The sequence below is a fragment of the Mirounga leonina genome, unplaced genomic scaffold (genome assembly GCF_011800145.1).
Source record: "Mirounga leonina isolate KUSES-001 unplaced genomic scaffold, KU_Mleo_1.0 Mir_200, whole genome shotgun sequence".
NCBI classification, from domain to species: Eukaryota; Metazoa; Chordata; class Mammalia; order Carnivora; family Phocidae; genus Mirounga; species Mirounga leonina.
Genome location: NW_023270503.1, coordinates 14,285,097 through 14,295,182, shown reverse-complemented (window position 1 = coordinate 14,295,182; position 10,086 = coordinate 14,285,097).

Here is a 10,086-nt window from a genome sequence, read left to right as displayed (position 1 = left end):
CCCCCCCCCCCCCCCCCCCCCCCCCCCCCGCGTCCAGCAATCCTCAGTTTGTTTCCTAAGATTAAGAGTCTCTTATGGTTTGTCTCCCTCTCTGGTTTCTTCTTGTTTCATTTTTTCCTCTCTTCCCCTATGATCCTCTGCCTTGTTTCTTAAATTCCACATATCCGTGAGATCATATGATAATTTTCTTTCTCTGATTGACTTATTTCGTTTAGCATAATACCCTCTAGTTCTATCCACTTTGTTGCAAATGGCAAGATTTCATTTTTTTTTGAGAGCTGCGTAATATTTTTTCATGAGTAGCTTTGGCATCTAAAGAGAGACAGTAGACAGTTTACAAATGAAGTTCTTAGCATGGAATTATGGACTTTCTTCCTCTACTGTAGTTTTGTTGGATTTATATTTTGTTTTCAAAAATGTAATATTTTCCCATTTGTCCCATGGACAAATTTTGTTCTGAATAAAAAGTATTAATCAACAAAATTATTCAATATGTAATAATTTTATATTTTAATCTTTAGCATTTCAATGTATACTTTAACACTTTACTCTACATGCATCATATGTATATCTCTATAGTATGCTTATCTGTTTAATTTAAAAGTCAGAAGTGTTAGAGATAGCTTCCAAAGCATTGCAGAGTTGTGAGAAAGTGCTGACTTTATTACCTGAACTCATGTTTGAACTAAAACATATAATCCTCATTTCTCATTATAAAGACTTAATAAGGAGACCCTGTCTTTGTGGTCACAAGATTCTCTCACAGTCACTTGTTTTCTGTCCAGTTTTCAGTTCATACTTCCCACCCAGGATGGTCATATTTTGGCCCTACTTAGCCTCAGAAGAAATGAAAAAAATTTCAGTGATTTTTTTCTCTAGCTCTTCATGAATATTGCAATTACTTCAAATTTAGGCAACCTATAGCTCTACCTCTTCAACCACCTTTCTGGGAAATGAACTATTTTTTCCTGCTTTAAACACAGAGAATCCAAAAACAGGTACCAAAAGCATAAAGGCAATATAAAGGAATGGTATATAATTTTCTGAATATTTTGATACTTATTTAAACAGGCTGTTTTAATACCTGTTGACAGACAAGCACTTTTATACAAAATGCTTTTCCTTGGTAGTTACACAGTAACCATATAGATTTTAGAAAATATCTCCAAATACTTGACCAAACATAAACAGTCTTTATTGTAAGTTGCTCTAGTGGAATTTAAATTGCTCTTAATATCCTGCTGATGACTTTAATCCTACTAAAAGTGTGACTTGAAGATGATTTACCACACCTATACATAGAATCCTCTGAAATATAGGATATTCATATTCAGTAATCAAAATATAAAAACACTGTAGATGAGGGGCACCTGGGTGGCTCAGCCGGTTGGGCATCTGCCTTTGGTTCGGGTCATGGTCCCAGGGTCCTGAACTCAAGTCACATGTTGGGCTCCCTGCTCAGCGGGGAGCCTGCTTCTCCCTCTGCCCCCCCCTTGTGATCCCTCTCTTACTCACTCGCTCTCTTAAATATATAAAAAAAAAATCTAAAAAAAACCAAAAACAGTGTAGATGAGACTTGGGTGAGAGGAATCAGGGCAATGTTCATTCTTTTCCCCCACGCTTTCTCAGATTACCTAAGTATACTTGGTCAATTCTTATCTTTGGAAATTTCACATTTCCAGTGGATGAATAAATATTGCCTTGCATTTTTCTTTATTTTTACTTCAAGTCTTTGAAATGTTCTAATTTCATGGATACATAATTACATCTTTTTTTTAAAAAAGATTTACTTATTTTAGAGAAAAAGAGTACGAGAGTGCACATGCGAGTGGGAGAAGGGGCAGGAGGGGAGGGAGAGAGAATCTGGAGCAGACTCCATACTGAACCCAGAGCCCAATGTGGGGCTCGATCCACAGCCATGAGATCATGACCTGAGACGAAACCAAGAGTGGATGCTTAACTGACTGAGCCTCCATAATTATATCTTTATTAGATAAATTTTACAGTTAAAAAGTCTTAGAAGTGGCTTACGAAGTTCATAAAAACATCAAGGCAATCAAACAAGTGAGATAAAATGGTATATAAATATAAGAATAGAAAAACTATTAAGTGTAATGTTGGTCAGCATATAGATGTATATATTAAGATCCTAAATGCTTTTGTGGGATAATGTATCTGAAGGCACAAAGTCCAACACCTAGAACTTAGACATTCAGAAACATTTGGCTTAATTCTCATTATTGCTTGGCACTACTTTAATTCCATCTTGCTTCTTTAATTTACTTGTTCTAAAAATATTCATTGCACACCTAGTATATGTCATGTCCTGTTAGGCACTGGCGACAGAAGAGTGAACAATACAGTCATAATCCCTACCCTCAAGGAATTTATATTCTGGTGGGAGAGGCAGACAATAGACAAAATAGATAATTACAGGTGATAAGTGTTTTGAGCAAAATCAAAAGTAATAGAGAGTTACTGGGGGTAGAGCTACTTTAACTTGAATAACAGGAAAGGTGTTTCTATGGAGATGGCATTTAAGAAGGAGCCAGCTATGTAAATATTGGGGAAAAGAGCATTCTAATCTGAAGGAACTAAAGTGCAAAGGGAATAAACTAGGTGAGTTCAAGAGTCAGAAGTAAGATTTGTATGACTGGAGCTTAGCAAATGAAGGGGAGAGTGGTAGGAGAGGGGCAAATAAAATAAATAATAAATTAATAGCTGCCCATTTCTTGATTGGATTCTTTGTTCTTTGGGTGTTGAGTTTGATGAGTTCTTTATAGATTTTGGATACTAGCCCTTTATCTGATATGTCATTTGCAAATATCTTCTCCCATTCTGTCGGTTGTCTTTTGGTTTTGTTGACTGTTTCCTTTGCTTTGCAAAAGCTTTTTATCTTGATGAAGTCCCAATAGTTCATTTTTGCCCTTGCTTCCCTTGCCTTTGGCGCTGTTTCTAGGAAGAAGTTGCTGTGGCTGAGGTCGAAGAGGTTGCTGCCTGTGTTCTCCTTTAGGATTTTGATGGACTCCTGTCTCACATTGAGGTCTTTCAACCATTTGGAGTCTACTTTTGTGTGTGGTGTAAGGAAATGATCCAGTTTCATTCTTCTGCATGTGGCTGTCCAGTTTTCCCAACACCATTTGTTGAAGAGACTGTCTTTGTTCCATTGGACATTCTTTCCTGCTTTGTCGAAGATTAGTTGACCATAGAGTTGAGGGTCCATTTCTGGGCTTTCTATTCTGTTTCATTGATCTATGTGTCTGTTTTTGTGCCAGTACCATACTGTCTTGATGATGACAGCTTTGAATAGAGCTGGAAGTCCAGAATTGTGATGCCACCGGCTTTGCTTTTCTTTTTCAACATTCCTCTGGCTATTCAGGGTTTTTCTGGTTCCATACCCAAGGGATTTTGAAGATAAATAAGATAGTTCAAATATAATATTAGGTTTATGTTTCTCTATAGTGTTAATACCTGATACACTAATAATTTGTTCTAGAGCAAATGCCATAGACATTCAATAATTCTAAAGAAGAGTGAGGTAAGAATGTCTCTCTGGTCAATGGGAAAAAATTTCTGGGTCAAATATCTTCAGTTCTGCCCCCAAATAAAGGAATTGTCTCTGAAAGCAAGAGTTGACTATGTTCTAAGTATATAAGAATACAATATTCATTTAGATTCTATATTAGTATCCTTTTTCCTGACCTAACAGAGATCTCATATATAATATAAGAACTGATAAATTACTGCATTGTATCAGTGATTTCATTTCACACTTTTTAATTGGATTATTTGTTTTTTGGGTGTTGAGTTTTTTAAGTTCTTTATATATTTTGGATAGTAACCTTTTATTGGATATGTCATTTGCAAATATCTTCTCCCATTCTGCAGGTTGCATTTTAGCTTTGTTGATTGTTTCCTTTGCTGTGCAGAAGATTTTCATTTTGATGTAGTCCCAGTAGTTTATTTTTGCTTTTATTTCCCTTGTTGCAGGAGACATAATTAGAAAAATATTACTATAGCTCTGATGTCACAGAAGTTACTGCCTGTGTTCTCTTCTAGGATTGTTATGGTTTCAGTTCTCACATTTAGGTCTTTAATCTATTTTGATGTATGGTGTAAGAAAGTGGTCCAGTTTCATTCTTTTGCATGCTGCTGTCCAGTTTTCTCAACACCCTTTGTTGAAGAGACTTTCTTTTTCCCATTGGATATTCTTTCCTGCTTTGCTGAAGGTTAATTGGTCATATAATTGTGGGTTCATTTCTAGGTTTTCTATTCTGTTCCATTGATCTGTATGTTTATTTTTGTGTCAACACCATACTGTTTTGTTTACTACAGTTTTGTAATATAACTTGAAATCTGGAATTGTGATTACCTCCAGTTTTGTTTTTCTTTTTCAAGATTGCTTTGGCTTTTTGGAGTCTTTTGTGGTTCCATACAAATTTTAGGATTGTTTGTTCCAGTTCTGTGAAAAATGCTATTGGTATTTTGATAGGGATCACATTAATGTATAGTTCGCTTTTGGTAGTTTAGACATTTTATCAATATTTGTTCTTCTAATCCATGAGCATGGAATGTCTTTTCATTTCTTTATGTCATCTTCAATTTCTTTCATAAGTGTTTTATAGTTTTCAGAGTAGAGATCTTTTACCTCTTTTTTTTTTTTTTTTTTTAAAGATTTTATTTATTCATTTGAGACACAGAGATACAGAGAGAGAGAGCATGAGCAGTGGGAGAGGCAAAGGGAGAGGGGGAAGCAGACTCCCGGCTGAGCCAGGAGCCCGATGTGGGGCTCGATCCCAGGACCCTGGGATCATGACCTGAGCCGAAGGCAGATGCTTAACCATCTGAGCCACCCAGGCACCCCGATCTTTTACTTCTTTGATTAAGTTTATTCTTAGGTATTTTATTCTTTTTGATGCAATTATAAATGGGATTATTTTCTTAATTTCTCCTTCTGTGGCTTCATTATTGATGTATAGAAATGCAACAGATTTCTGTATCCTCCAACTTTGTTGAATTCATTTATAGTTCTAGTAGTTTTTCGGTGGACTCTTTTTGGGTTTTTCTATATATAGTATCATATCATTTACAAATAGTGAAACTTTTACTTCTTCCTTGCTGATTTGGATCTTTTTATTTCTCTTTGTTGTCTGATCACTGTAGCTAGGACTTCTAGTACTGTCTTGAATAAAAGTGGTGAAAGTAGACATCCTTGTCTTGTTCTTGACCTTAGGGGAAAAGTTCCCCATTGAGTATGATGTTCCCTGTGGGATTTTCCCCATTGAGTATGATGTTCATTGTGGGATTTTCATATAAGGCCTTTATTATGTTGAGATATATTCCCTCTAAACCTACCTTGTTGAGGATCTTTATCATGAATAGATGTTGTACTTTGTCAAATGCTTTTTCTGCATCTGTTGAAATGATTATATGGTTTTTATCCTTTCTCCTGTTGATGGACATATCAATGTTGATTGATTTGCAAAATCTGAATCACCCTTGTAACCCAGGAAAAAAATCCCACTTGATTGTGGTAAATGATTTTTTTAATGTATTGTTGGATTTGGTTTGCTAGTATTTTGTTGAAGATTTTGCATCTATGTTCATCAGAAATATTGGCCTATAGTCTTTCTGTGGTGTCTTTATCTGGTTTTGGTATTGGGTAATGCTGGTTTTGTAGAATGAATTTGGAAATTTTCTTTCCTCTTCTGTTTTTTGTTTGTTTTTAAACATTTTATTTATTTGTCAGAGAGAGAGAGAGAGAACAAGCAGGGGGAGCAGCAGGTAGAGGGAGAAGCAGGCTCCCCACTGAGTGAGGACCGCCCCCCCACCCCCCCCCAATGTAGGACTCAATCCCAGGACTCTGGGATCATGATCTGAGCTGAAGGCAGACGCTTAACCAACTAACCCATCCAGGCACCCTTCCTCTTCTATTTTTTGGAATAGTTTGAGACGACTAGGTATAAGCTCCTTTTTAAAAATGTTTGGTAAAATATGCCTGTGAAACTGTCTAGTCCTGGACTTTTTTTTGTTGGGAGTTTTTTGATTACTGGTTCAAGTTCATTTTTGGTAATCAGTGTGTTCAAATTTTCTATTTTTTCCTGTGTCAGTTTTGGTAAGTTATGTTTCTAGGAATTTATCAATTTCTTCTAGGTTATGCAATTTGTTGGCATATGATTTTTCATAACACTCTCTTGTAATTGTCTTCCTGTGCTGTTGGTTGTTATTTCTTCTCTTTCATTTGTGATTTTGTTTATTTGAGTCCTCTGTGTGTGTGTGTGTGTGTGTGTTTTGATGAATCCCAATTTTTTTGATCTTTTCAAAGAACCAGCTATTGGTTTCTTTGATCTGTTCTATTTTTTTAGTTTCTCTACATTTATTTCTGCTCTAATTTTTATTATTCCTTCCTACTTCTGCTTTTAGGTTTTATTTGTTCTTTTTCTAGCTCCTTTATGTGTAAGGTTAGGTTGTTTGAGATTTTCCTTTTTTCTTGAGGTAGGTCTGTATTGCTATAAACTTCCCTCTTAGAACTGCTTTTGTTGCATCCCAAAGATTTTGGATTGTTGTATATTCATTTTCATTTGTTTCCATGTGATTTTTTATTTCTTCTTTGATTTCTTGGTTGACCCTTCATTGTTTAGTAGCATGTTATTTAACCTCCATGTATTTGTGCTTTTTCCAGAATTTTTCATGTAGTTGATTTCTAGTTTCATAACATTGGATCAGAAAAGATGCGTGGTATGACTTTGATCTTTTTGAATTTGTTGAGATTTGTTTTGTGGCCCAATATGTGAACTATTCTGGAGAATGTTCTATTGCACTTGAAAAGAATGTGTGTTCTGCTATTTTAGGATGGAATGTTCTGAATATATCTGTTAAATCCGTCTGGTCCAGTGTCATTCAAATCCATTGTTTCCTTGTTGATTTTCTGTTTGGATGATTTGTCCCTTGATATAAGTGTGGTGTTAAAATCCCCTACTATTATTGTATTACTATTGATTAGTTACTTTATGTTTGTTATTAACTGTTTTATGTATTTGGGTGCTCCCATATTGGGTGCATAAATAATTAGAATTATTATATCTTCTTGTTGGATTGTCTCCTTTATTATTATATGGTGTCCTTCTTTGTCTTTTGTTACAGTCTTTGTTTTAAAGTCTGTTTTGCCCAATATAAGTATTGCTGCTCTGGCTTTTTTTGATATCTGTTTGTGTGAGAAATGTTTCTCCATCCCCTCACTTTCAGTCTGCAGGTGTCTTTAGGTCTGAAATATGTCTTTTTAGGCAGCATATAGATGGATCTTGTTTTCTCACTAAACACTTCCTAAATTTAAATATTGGTAGGAAATAGTATTGCTACTCTTTTCTGAGTATCAGTTTCCATAACTGAAATTACCAAAGAGCTGATTCTCCTCACACCAATATATATTAGATATTTAAGATTAGACCTAAAGGAGTTCAAAAGGATCTGGCCACATGAGGTATGTGGGGGCAGGGGTCCAGATAGCAGGATAAAAGCTCTGAGGGAATAGAGAGCTGCTACTGCAGTTGAAGCTTTGTAGATAAGGAAGAGAGTAACCAGATATAAAGCTGGAGAAGTTAGGCAGGAGTCAAGTCAGACTCCAATAGGGCCTTTGTGACTTCTATAGGGAGTTTGAATTTTTTTTTTTTAAAAGCAAGGAAGTAACATGATCTGATTTACCATTGAAGAAATCAACTCTGGCTGCTATGTGAAGAAAGGACTATAATTCTAGCAACAAGTTTTAAGAACTACTTATAAATTAGGACCTTAAAATTCAAATTGTAAACTATACAGATGAATACCTGGCTTCTACTCTGAAGTTCTTTAGAAAAATTTCCTCGAATAGCACATAGTAGATGTTTAAAAAAAAAAAGATAAATAGGGGCGCCTGGGTGGCTCAGTTGGTTAAGCGTCTGCCTTCGGCTCAGGTCATGATCCCAGGGTGCTGGGATCAAGCCCTGTGTTGGGCTCCCTGCTCAGCAGGGGAGTCTGCTTCTCACTTTCCCTCTGCCCCTGCTCGTGTGCTCTTTCTCTTGCTCACTCTCTTTCTCAAATAAGTAAAATCTTTTAAAAAAATCTGTATTTTATATAAAAGTAATAAAGCATGAATAAAGCTAAAGTACCCTTTATCTTTCCCCCCATCTTTGTCTCATTCCCCTTTGTTCAAAAAGGCAACCTCTTATGAATATGGTATATGTCCTTCTAACTCATAAAATGAGTATTTCCAAAACCAATAGAACTGCCTTCACCTTAGCTGATTATAAACACAAAAATAAAAGGTCTGAAAGACTGCTCTGTAGATTTCTTTTAGATTAGTAAATTAACATAGCAAAATGAACTTGAGAAACAACATTTTTCACCAAGTAGTTCATAATATATGTGTTAAATAACATATGCTCTTGGGGCACCTAGGAGGCTGTCGGTTAAGTGTCCGAATCTTTTTTTTTTTTAAGTTTTTAAATTTATTTGACAGAGAGAACACAGTGAGAGAGGGAACACAAGCAGGGGGAGTAGGAGAGAGAGAGAAGCAGGCTCTCCTCTGAGCAGGGAGCCTGATGCGGGGCTCGATCCCAGGACCCTGGGATGATGACCTGAGCCGAAGGCAGATGCTTAACGACTGAGCCACCCAAGTGTCCCGAGCGTCCGACTCTTGATTTTGGCTCAGGTCATGATCTCCGGGGGGTGAGATTGAGCCCCACATTGGGCTCTCTGCTCAGCAGGGAGTCTGCTTGAGATTCTCTTTTTCTCCCTTTTCCTCTCTCTCTATAATAAATAAATAAATCTTTAAAAAATAATGTATGCTCTTTGTATTGATATTAATTTGTCTAATTAGCAGCAGGCAACTTTGAAAAAAAAAAGTTGGGGAAAAAAACCTATGCAAGAAAGTAGGCTTTAATTCTTCATAGCAAAGGAAACAATCAACAAAACTAAAAGGCAACCTACAGAATGGGAGAAGATATTCACAAATGACATATCTGATAAAAAGTATCCAAAATATATAAAGAACTTATAAAACTCAATACCCAAAAAACAAATCATCTGATTAAAAAATGGGCAGAAGACATGGACACACATTTCTCCAAAGATTTCCAGATGGCAAACAGACACATGAAAAGATGTTCAATATCACTCATCATCAGGGAAATGCAAATCAAAACCACAATGAGATATCACCTCATATCTGTTAGAATGGCTAAAATAAAAAACATAAGAAACGGGCGTCTGGGTGGCTCAGTTGGTTGAGCAACTGCCTTCGGCTCAGGTCATGATCCTGGAGTCCCTGGATCGAGTCCCGCATCGGGGTCCCTGCTCGGCGGGGAGTCTGCTTCTCCCTCTGACCCTCCTACCTCTCATGTGCTCTCTCTCATTCTCTCTCTCTCAAATAAATGAATAAAATCTTTAAAAAAAAAAACAACATAAGAAACAACAAGTGTTGGCAAGGATGTGGTGGGATCTTGCACTCTTGTGCTGTTGGTGGGAATGCAAACTGGTACAGCCACTCTGGAAAACAGCATGGAGGTTCCTCAAAAAGTTAAAAACAGAATTACCATATGACCCAGTAATCACGCTGCTGGGTATTTACCCCCAAAATACAAAAACACTAGTTCAAAGGGATACATGCACCCCAATGTTTATAGCAGCATTATTTACAATAGCCAAATTATGGAAGCAGCCCAAATGTCCATTGATACATGAATTGATAAAGAAGATGTGGGGTGTGTGGGGCACCTGGATGGCTCAGTTAGTTAAGTGGCTGCCTTCAGCTCAGGTCATGATCCCAGGGTCCTGGGATCGAGTCCCACATCGGGCTCCCTGCTCCGTGGGGAGCCTGCTTCTCCCTCTCCCTCTGCCTGCCTACTTGTGCTCTTTCTCTCTCTGTCAAAAAAATAATAAAATCTTAAAAAAAAAACTCTAAAGAAGATGTGGGGGGGGTGTGTGTATAATGGATATTTAGCTGTAAAAAAGAATGAAATCTTGCCATTTGCAATGACATGGGTGGAGCTAGAGTATAATGCTAAGTGAAGTCACTCAGTATGAGAAAGACAAATACCATATGATTTCAGT